The sequence below is a fragment of the Pongo pygmaeus genome, chromosome 17 (assembly GCF_028885625.2).
Source record: "Pongo pygmaeus isolate AG05252 chromosome 17, NHGRI_mPonPyg2-v2.0_pri, whole genome shotgun sequence".
Classification (NCBI taxonomy): domain Eukaryota; kingdom Metazoa; phylum Chordata; class Mammalia; order Primates; family Hominidae; genus Pongo; species Pongo pygmaeus.
In genome coordinates this window covers 47,946,199-47,956,931 of record NC_072390.2, presented here as the reverse complement: position 1 = coordinate 47,956,931, position 10,733 = coordinate 47,946,199, and positions in this window count along the sequence as shown.

Here is a 10,733-nt window from a genome sequence, read left to right as displayed (position 1 = left end):
CTATAATTTGCCTTTCTTATAATGTCTTTGTCCGGTTGGGTACTAGGTCATGCTGTCCTCATAAAATGAGTTGCCTCTGCTACTGTTTTCTTGAAGAGGTTGTAGAAAATGGTATCATGTTTTCTTATGTTTGGTAGAATTCACCAGTGAAAACATCTTGATGTGGTGCTTACTGATTTGGAAGATTATTAATTAGTGATTCAATTTATTTAATAAATATAAGCCTACTCAGGTTATCTATTTTTGGTAAATTGTGTTTTTCAAGAAATTGATTCATTTTATCTAAGTTATCAAATTTGTGGGTATAGAGTTGCTTATAGTTGTCCTGTGTAATTCTTTTAATGTTCATGGCATCAGTAGTGATGGCCTCTGTTTAATTTTTGATATTCATAATTTATGTCTCCTCTTTTTTTTACTTGGTTAGCCTGGTTAAAGGTTTGTCAAATTTATTGACCTTTTAAAAGAACTAGCTTTAGGTTTCATTGACTGTCTCCAGTATTTTCTTATTTTAAATTTCACTGATTTCTGTTTCAATTATTATGATTATTTTTTCTTCTGCTTGTTTTACGTATTTATATTTCTCTTCTTTCTCCAGCTTCCTAAGGGGAAAACTTTATTTATTTATCTAATATCTTTCATTTTTCTATTCTGTGCTTTGCATGCTATAAATTTCAATCTAGGCACTGTTTTCACTGTATCCCACAGATTTTGACAAGTTATGTTTTCATTTTCATTTGGTTCAAAATATTTTTAAAATTTCTCTTGAGACCAATTTTTTGACCCATGTATCATTTAGAAGTATATTGTTTAATTTCCAAATAATGTGGGACTTTCTGACCATTTTTTCTGTTATTGATTTCTAGTCTAATTTCATTATGATCTAAGAATATACTTCATATGATTTTAATTCTCCTAGACTTGTTAAGCTATGTTTTATGGCTCGAAATGTGGTCTATCTTGGTGAATGTTCCATGTAAGCTAGATAATAATGTGTCTTCTGTTGTTAGATGAAGTATTCTATAAATGTCAATTAGATTCAGTTGATTGATTATACTGTTTAGTTCAACTATATCCTTACTGATTTCTGCTTCCTAGATCTCTCAATTACTGTTAGAAGTGTGTTGAGGTCTCCAACTATAGTCAGACAGCACATAACAATGTTTTGGACAACCCGGGACCACATATACAGGGTGGTCTGATAAGAGTATAATGAAGCTGAAAATGTCCAGTGATGACATAGCCATCATAAGCTTGTAGTGGATGCATTACTCATGTGTTAGTGTTGATGCTGGTGTAAACAAACCCACTGTCTTGCTAGTCTTATAAAAGTACAAGAAGTACAATTATGTATAGTACATACTTGATAATGATAATGTCACTGATATATGTGTGTATTATACTATTTATTGTTAAAGTATACTTCTTCTACTTATAAAAAGAAAAGAGGTTCACTATGAAACAGCTTAATGCAGGCCTTTCAGGAGCCATTTTGGAAGAAGGGATTGTTATGGTAGGAGATGACAGCTCCATACATATTATTACTCCGAAGAGCTTCTAGTAGGATGACATGTGGAGGCAGAAGAGGTGATATTGATGATCCTAAACCTGTATAGGCCTAGGTTAATGTGTGTATTTGTGTCTTTGTTTTTTAACTTGAAGAGTAAAAATAAAATTAAATAGAAAAAAATAAAATGAAATAGAAATAAAATTAAATAAAATAGAAAATTATATTATATAATATATTTTTGTACAGCTGACAATGTGTTTGTGTTTTATGTTATTATTACAAAAGAACCAAAAAGTTTTTAAAAAGTTACAAAATGAATAAAGTTAAAAAGTTATAATACCCTAAGGTGAATTTATTATTGAAGAAGGAAAATATTTTTAAAATAAATTTATTGTAGCCTAAGTGTATGGTTCTTAAAAGTCTACAGTAGTGTAATGGCCTGGGCCTTCACATTCACTCACCACTCACTCACTGACTCACCCAAAGCAACTTCCAGTCCTGCAAGCTCCTTCATAGTAAGTTTCCCTATACAGGTGTACCATTTTTATCTTTTATATCATATTTGTACTGTACCTTTTCTATATTTTGATAGACTTAGATACACAAATACTTAGCATTGTTACTATTGCCTAGACTATTCAGTAATGTAACGTGCTACACAGGTTTCCATCCTAGGAGCAATAGACTATACCATGTAGCCTGGATGTGTGGTTGGCTACACCATCTAGGTTTGGGTAAGTACATGCGATGATGTTTGCACTATGACAAAATTGCCTAATGATGAGCTTCTCAGAATGCATTCAATCTTTATGTGACACATGACCAAAAAATGGTGGTTTTTCTATTTCTCTTTGCATTAGTTTTGGCCTTATGTATTTTGATGTGGATACACATCAAGTTGCAAGCATATTCAGAATAGTTATGTCTTCTTGGAAGATTGAACCCCTTTATCATTATGGAATTCCTATCTTTATATCTTATATATTCCTAATTATAAAGTATGTTTTGTCTGATATTAATAAAGCCAATCAATTTTTCTTTTAATTTGTGTTAGCATGGTATATCTTTCTTCAACTTTTAGTTTTATTCTATCTGTGTCCTTATATTAAGAATGTGCAGCTCACGAGGTCAGGAGATCGAGACCATCCTGGCTAACATGGTGAAACCCCATCTCTACTAAAAATACAAAAAATTAGCAAGGCATGGTGGCAGGTGCCTGTAGTCCCAGCTACTTGGGAGGCTGAGGCAGAAGAATGGCGTGAACCTGGGAGGCGGAGCTTGCAGTGAGCCAAGATAGCGCCACTGCACTCCAGCCTGGGTGTCAGAGCGAGACTTCATCTCAAAAAAAAAAGAAAAGAATGTATTTCTTGTAGAAAACATACAGTTGGGTCTGGCTCTTTAGTCACTGTCAGATTCTTTTTTAATTGGTATATTTAGACCATTTATACTTGAAATGATTATTGATATAGTTGCAGGAATATCTAGCATATTTACAACACTTTACTATTTGTTGAACGTTTTCTTAGTTTCTTGTCTTTGTAAATCTTCCCCTCTGTTTCTGCCTTTTCTGGTTTTAATAGAGCATTTTATATGATTTCATTTTGTCTTCTCTCTTAGGATATCAGATATATTTCTTAATTTTTTAGTGGTTGCACTAGAATTTGCAGTATACTTTTATAATTAATGTAAGTGTACTTTCAAAAAATTCTGCACTGTTTCATGGTTAATGCAGGTAATCTATTCCTAATTTTTCCCTCCTGACACTTATGACATTGCTGTCATTTTTTTCATTTATCAAAATGGTAAAATCATTCAATACATTGCTTTTATTGTAATTTTGAACAGTTATCTATTAGACCAATTAAGAATACAAAGAAATATTTATTTTACCTTTACTTACTCATTCCCTGATGCTCATTTTTTAAATGTAGATCTGCTTCTGAAATATATCATCTTTCTTCTCTCTGAAGAACTTCTTTTAAAATTTCTTGGCCGGGCACAGTGGCTTATGCCTGTGATCCCAGCACTTTGGGAGGCCAAGGTGGGTGGATCATGAGGTCAGGAGATCAAGACCATTCTGGCTAACATGGTAAAACCCCATCTCTACTAAAAATACAAAAAAAATTAGCCGGGTGTGGTGGCGGGCGCCTGTAGTTCCAGCTACTCAGGAGGCTGAGGCAGGAGAATGGTGTGAACCCGGGAGGCGGAGCTTGCAGTGAGCCGAGATCCTGTTACTGAACTCCAGCCTGGGCAACAGAGCGAGACTCCATCTCAAAAAAAAAAACAAAAACAAACAAACAAACAAAAATTCTTGCAAGGCGGGTCTACTGGCAACAAATTACCTCAATTTTAATTTGTCTGAGAAAGTCATTATTTTCCCACTTCTGAAGGATGATTTTGCAGGATACAGAATTCTAGGTTGGTGGGTTTCTTTCTTTCAAAACTTCACATATCTCAGTCTACTCTTTTCTTGCTTACATGGGTTTTGAGAAGTCAGCTGTAACTCTTTGCTCCTTTCTAAGTAAGGTGCTTTTTTCCCTCTGCTTCTTTTATGATTAAAAAAAATTTGATTTCTTTGCAGTTTGGATATGATGTGCCTAAATCTGGCTTTTTGGGGGCATTTATCTTGCTCAGTGTTCTCTGAGCTTTCTGGATCTATTGTTTGGTGTCTGACATTTATTTATGAAAATTCACACTCATTGCTTGAAATATCTGTTCCTTCTCTCTTCTTCTTCTGGTATTCTCATTATGAATATATTACACCTTTTGTAGTTGTCCCACAGTTTGTGGATAGTCGGTTCTGTTTTTTTTTTAAGTCTTTATTCTCCCAGATTTTCAATTTTGAAAGATATGTATTCAAGCTCAGAGATTCTTTCCTCAGCCATGCTCAGTCTAATAATGAGCCAGCAAAGACAATCTTTGTTACAGTATTTTTTATATCTAGCATTTCTTTTTAATTCTTTTTAAATAATTTCCATCTCTCTGCTTATATTAACCATCTGTTCTCGCACATTATCTACCTCTTCAATTAAAGCCCTTAGCGGGAGGAGCCAAGATGGCGGAATAGGAACAGCTCCGGTCTACAGCTCCCAGCGCGAGTGATGCAGGAGACGGGTGATTTCTGCATTTCCATCTGAGGTACTGTGTTCATCTCACTAGGAAGTGCCAGACAGTGGGCGCAGGTCAGTGGGTGAGTGCACCGTGTGCCAGCCGAAGCAGGGGCGAGGCATTGCCTCACTCGGGAAGCGCAAGGGGTCAGGGAGTTCCCTTTCCAGGGGTGACAGACGGCACCTGGAAAATCGGGCCACTCCCACCCGAATACTGTGCTTTTCCGACCGGCTTAGGAAACGGTGCCCCAGGAGAGTATAGCCCGCACCTGGCTCAGAGGGTCCTACGCCCACGGAGTCTCGCTGATTGCTAGCACAGCAGTCTGAGATCAAACAGCAAGTCGGCAGCCAGGCTGGGGGAGGGGCGCCCGCCATTGCCCAGGCTGGCTTAGGTAAACAAAGCAGCCTGGAAGCTTGAACTGGGTGGAGCCCACCACAGCTCAAGGAGGCCTGCCTGCCTCTGTAGGCTCCACCTCTGGGGGCAGGGCACAGACAAACAAAAAGACAGCAGTAACCTCTGCAGACTTAAATGTCCCTGTCTGACAGCTTTGAGGAGAGCAGTGGTTCTCCCAGCACGCAGCTGGAGATCTGAGAACGGGCAGACTGCCTCCTCGAGTGGGTCCCTGACCCCCGAGCAGCCTAACTGGGAGGCACCCCCCAGCAGGGGCAGACTGACACCTCACACGGCCGGCCAGGTACTCCAACAGACCTGCAGCTGAGGGTCCTGTCTGATAGAAGGAAAACTAACAGAAAGGACATCCACACCAAAAACCCATCTGTACATCACCATCATCAAAGACCAAAAGTAGATAAAACCACAAAGATGGGGAAAAAACAGAGCAGAAAAACTGGAAACTCTAAAAAGCAGAGTATCTCTCCTCCTCTAAAGGAACGCAGTTCCTCACCAGCAACGGAACAAAGCTGGACGGAGAATGACTTTGACGAGCTGAGAGAAGAAGGCTTCAGACGATCAAATTACTCCGAGGTACGGGAGGATATTCAAACCAAAGGCAAAGAAGTTGAAAACTTTGAAAAAAATTTAGAAGAATGTATAACTAGAATAACCAATACAGAGAAGTGCTTAAAGGAGCTGATGGAGCTGAAAACCAAGGCTCGAGAACTACGTGAAGAATGCAGAAGCCTCAGGAGCCGATGCGATAAAATGGAAGAAAGTGTATCAGCCCTGGAAGATGAAATGAATGAAATGAAGCGAGAAGGGAAGTTTAGAGAAAAAAGAATAAAAAGAAACGAGCAAAGCCTCCAAGAAATGTGGGACTATGTGAAAAGACCAAATCTACGTCTGATTGGTGTACCTGAAAGTGACGGGGAGAATGGAAACAAGTTGGAAAACACTCTGCAGGATATTATCCAGGAGAACTTCCCCAATCTAGCAAGGCAGGCCAACATTCAGATTCAGGAAATACAGAGAACGCCACAAAGATACTCCTCGAGAAGAGCAACTGCAAGACACATAATTGTCAAATTCATCAAAGTTGAAATGAAGGAAAAAATGTTAAGGGCAGCCAGAGAGAAAGGTCGGGTTACCCTCAAAGGGAAGCCTATCAGACTAACAGCGGATCTCTTGGCAGAAACCCTACAAGCCAGAAGAGAGTGGGGGCCAATATTCAACATTCTTAAAGAAAAGAATTTTCAACCCAGAATTTCATATCCTGCCAAACTAAGCTTCATAAGTGAAGGAGAAATAAAATACTTTACAGACAAGCAAATGCTGAGAGATTTTGTCACCACCAGGCCTGCCCTAAAAGAGCTCCTGAAGGAAGCGCTAAACATGGAAAGGCACAACCGGTACCAGCCACTGCAAAATCATACCGAAATGTAAAGACCATCGAGACTAGGAAGAGACTGCATCAACTAATGAGCAAAATAACCAGCTAACATCATAATGACAGGATCAGATTCACACATAACAATATTAACTTTAAATGTAAATGGACTAAATGCTCCAGTTAAAAGACACAGACTGGCAAATTGGATAAAGACTCAAGACCCATGAGTGTGCTGTATTCAGGAAACCCATCTCATGTGCAGAGACACACATAGGCTCAGAATAAAAGGATGGAGGAAGATCTACCAAGCAAATGGAAAACAAAAAAAGGCAGGGGTTGCAATCCTAGTCTCTGATAAAACAGACTTTAAACCAACAAAGATCAAAAGAGACAAAGAAGGCCATTACATAATGGTAAAGGGATTAATTCAACAAGAAGAGCTAACTATCCTAAATATATATGCACCCAATACAGGAGCACCCAGATTCATAAAGCAAGTCCTGAGTGATCTACAAAGAGACTTAGACTCCCACACATTAATAATGGGAGACTTTAACACCCCACTGTCAACATTAGACAGATCAACGAGACAGAAAGTCAACAAGGATACCCAGGAATTGAACTCAGCTCTGCACCAAGCAGACCTAATAGACATCTACAGAACTCTCCACCCCAAATCAACAGAATATACATTTTTTTCAGCACCACACCACACCTATTCCAAAATTGACCATATACTTGGAAGTAAAGCTCTCCTCAATAAATGTAAAAGAACAGAAATTATAACAAACTATCTCTCAGATCACAGTGCAATCAAGCTAGAACTCAGGATTAAGAATCTCACTCAAAACCGCTCAACTACGTGGAAACTGAACAACCTGCTCCTGAATGACTACTGGGTACATAACGAAATGAAGGCAGAAATAAAGATGTTCTTTGAAACCAACGAGAACCAAGACACAACATACCAGAATCTCTGGGATGCATTCAAAGCAGTGTGTAGAGGGAAATTTATAGCACTAAATGCCCACAAGAGAAAGCAAGAAAGATCCAAAATTGACACCCTAACATCACAATTAAAAGAACTAGAAAAGCAAGAGCAAACACATTCAAAAGCTAGCAGAAGGCAAGAAATAACTAAAATCAGAGCAGAACTGAAGGAAATAGAGACACAAAAAACCCTTCAAAAAATAAATGAATCCAGGAGCTGGTTTTTTGAAAGGATCAACAAAATTGATAGACCGCTAGCAAGATTAATAAAGAAAAAAAGAGAGAAGAATCAAATAGATGCAATAAAAAATGATAAAGTGGATATCACCACCGATCCCACAGAAATACAAACTACCATCAGAGAATATTACAAACACCTCTACGCAAATAAACTAGAAAATCTAGAAGAAATGGATAAATTCCTCAACACATACACCCTCCCAAGATTAAACCAGGAAGAAGTTGAATCTCTGAATAGATCAATAACAGGAGCTGAAATTGTGGCAATAATCAATAGCTTACCAACCAAAAAAAGTCCAGGACCAGATGGGTTCACAGCCGAATTCTACCAGAGGTACAAGGAGGAGCTGGTACCATTCCTTCTGAAACTATTCCAATCAATAGAAAAAGAGGGAATCCTCCCTAACTCATTTTATGAGGCCAGCATCATCCTGATACCAAAGCCTGGCAGAGACACAACAAAAAAAGAGAATTTTAGACCAATATCCTTGATGAACATTGATGCAAAAATCCTCAATAAAATACTGGCAAACAGAATCCAGCAGCACATCAAAAAGCTTATCCACCATGATCAAGTGGACTTCATCCCTGGGATGCAAGGCTGGTTCAATATACGCAAATCAATAAATGTAATCCAGCATATAAACAGAACCAAAGACAAAAACCACATGATTATCTCAATAGATGCAGAAAAGGCCTTTGACAAAATTCAACAACCCTTCGTGATAAAAACTCTCAATAAATTAGGTATTGATGGGACGTATCTCAAAATAATAAGAGCTATTTATGACAAACCCATAGCCAATATCATACTGAATGGGCAAAAACTGGAAGCATTCCCTTTGAAAACTGGCACAAGACAGGGATGCCCTCTCTCACCACTTCTATTCAACATAGTGTTGGAAGTTCTGGCCAGGGCAATTAGGCAGGAGAAGGAAATCAAGGGTATTCAATTAGGAAAAGAGGAAGTCAAATTGTCCCTGTTTGCAGATGACATGATAGTATATCTAGAAAACCCCATTGTCTCAGCCCAAAATCTCCTTAAGCTGATAAGCAACTTCAGCAAAGTCTCAGGATACGAAATCAATGTACAAAAATCACAAGCATTCTTATACATCAATAACAGACAAACAGAGAGCCAAATCATGAGTGAACTTCCATTCACAATTGCTTCAAAGAGAATAAAATACCTAGGAATCCAACTTACAAGGGATGTGAAGGACCTCTTCAAGGAGAACTACAAACCACTGCTCAAGGAAATAAAAGAGGACACAAATGGAAGAACATTCCATGCTCATGGGTAGGAAGAATCAATATCATGAAAATGGCCATCCTTCCCAGGGTAATTTACAGATTCAATGCCATCCCCATCAAGTTACCAATGACTTTCTTCACAGAATTGGAAAAAACTACTTTAAAGTTCATATGGAACCAAAAAAGAGCCCGCATCACCAAGTCAATCCTAAGCCAAAAGAACAAAGCTGGAGGCATCACACTACCTGACTTCAAACTATACTACAAGGCTACAGTAACCAAAACAGCATGGTACTGGTACCAAAACAGAGATATAGATCAATGGAACAGAACAGAGCCGTCAGAAATAATGCCACATATCTACAACTATCTGATCTTTGACAAACCTGACAAAAACAAGAAATGGGGAAAGGATTCCCTATTTAATAAATGGTGCTGGGAAAACTGGCTAGCCATATGGAGAAAGCTGAAACTGGATCCCTTCCTTACACCTTATACAAAAATCAATTCAAGATGGATTAAAGACTTAAATGTTAGACCTAAAACCATAAAAACCCTAGAAGAAAACCTAGGCATTACCATTCAGGACATAGGCATGGGCAAGGACTTCATGTCTAAAACACCAAAAGCAATGGCAACAAAAGCCAAAATTGACAAATGGGATCTAATTAAACTCAAGAGTTTCTGCACAGCAAAGGAAACTACCATCAGAGTGAACAGGCAACCTACAAAATGGGAGAAAATTTTCGCAACCTACTCATCTGACAAAGGGCTAATATCCAGAATCTACAATGAACTCCAACAAATTTACAAGAAAAAAACAACCCCATCAAAAAGTGGGCGAAGGACATGAACAGACACTTCTCAAAAGAAGACATTTATGCAGCCAAAAAACACATGAAAAAATGCTCACCATCACTGGCCATCAGAGAAATGCAAATCAAAACCACAATGAGATACCATCTCACACCAGTTAGAATGGCAATCATTAAAAAGTCAGGAAACAACAGGTGCTGAAGAGGATGTGGAGAAATAGGAACACTTGTACACTGTTGGTGGGACTGTAAACTAGTTCAACCCTTGTGGAAGTCAGTGTGGCGATTCCTCAGGGATCTAGAACTAGAAATTCCATTTGACCCAGCCATCCCATTACTGGGTATATACCCAAAGGACTATAAATCATGCTGCTATAAAGACACATGCACACGTATGTTTATTGCCGCATTATTCACAATAGCAAAGACTTGGAACCAACCCAAATGTCCAACAATGATAGACTGGATTAAGAAAATGTGGCACATATACACCATGGAATACTATGCAGCCATAAAAAAGGATGAGTTCATGTCCTTTGTAGGGACATGGATGAAATTGGAAAACATCATTCTCAGTAAACTATCGCAAGAACAAAAAACCAAATACCGCATATTCTCACTCATAGGTGGGAATTGAACAATGAGAACACATGGACACAGGAAGAGGAACATCACACTTCGGGGACTGTTGTGGGGTGGGGGGAGGGGGGAGGGATAGCATTGGGAGATATACCTAATGCTAGATGACGAGTTGGTGGGTGCAGCGCACCAGCATGGCACATGTATACATATGTAACTTACCTGCACGTTGCGCACATGTACCATAGAGCCTAAAGTATAATAATAATAATAATAATATTAATAATAATAAAAAGAAAAAAGAAAAAAAAATAAATAAATAAAAAAGAAAAAAAAAGCCCTTAGCGTAGTAATCATAGTTGTTTTAAATTCATAGTCTGATAATTCCAACATCCCTGCCATTATCCTGGTCTGGTTCTGATGCTTGCTCTATCTTTTCACACTGAGTTATTTT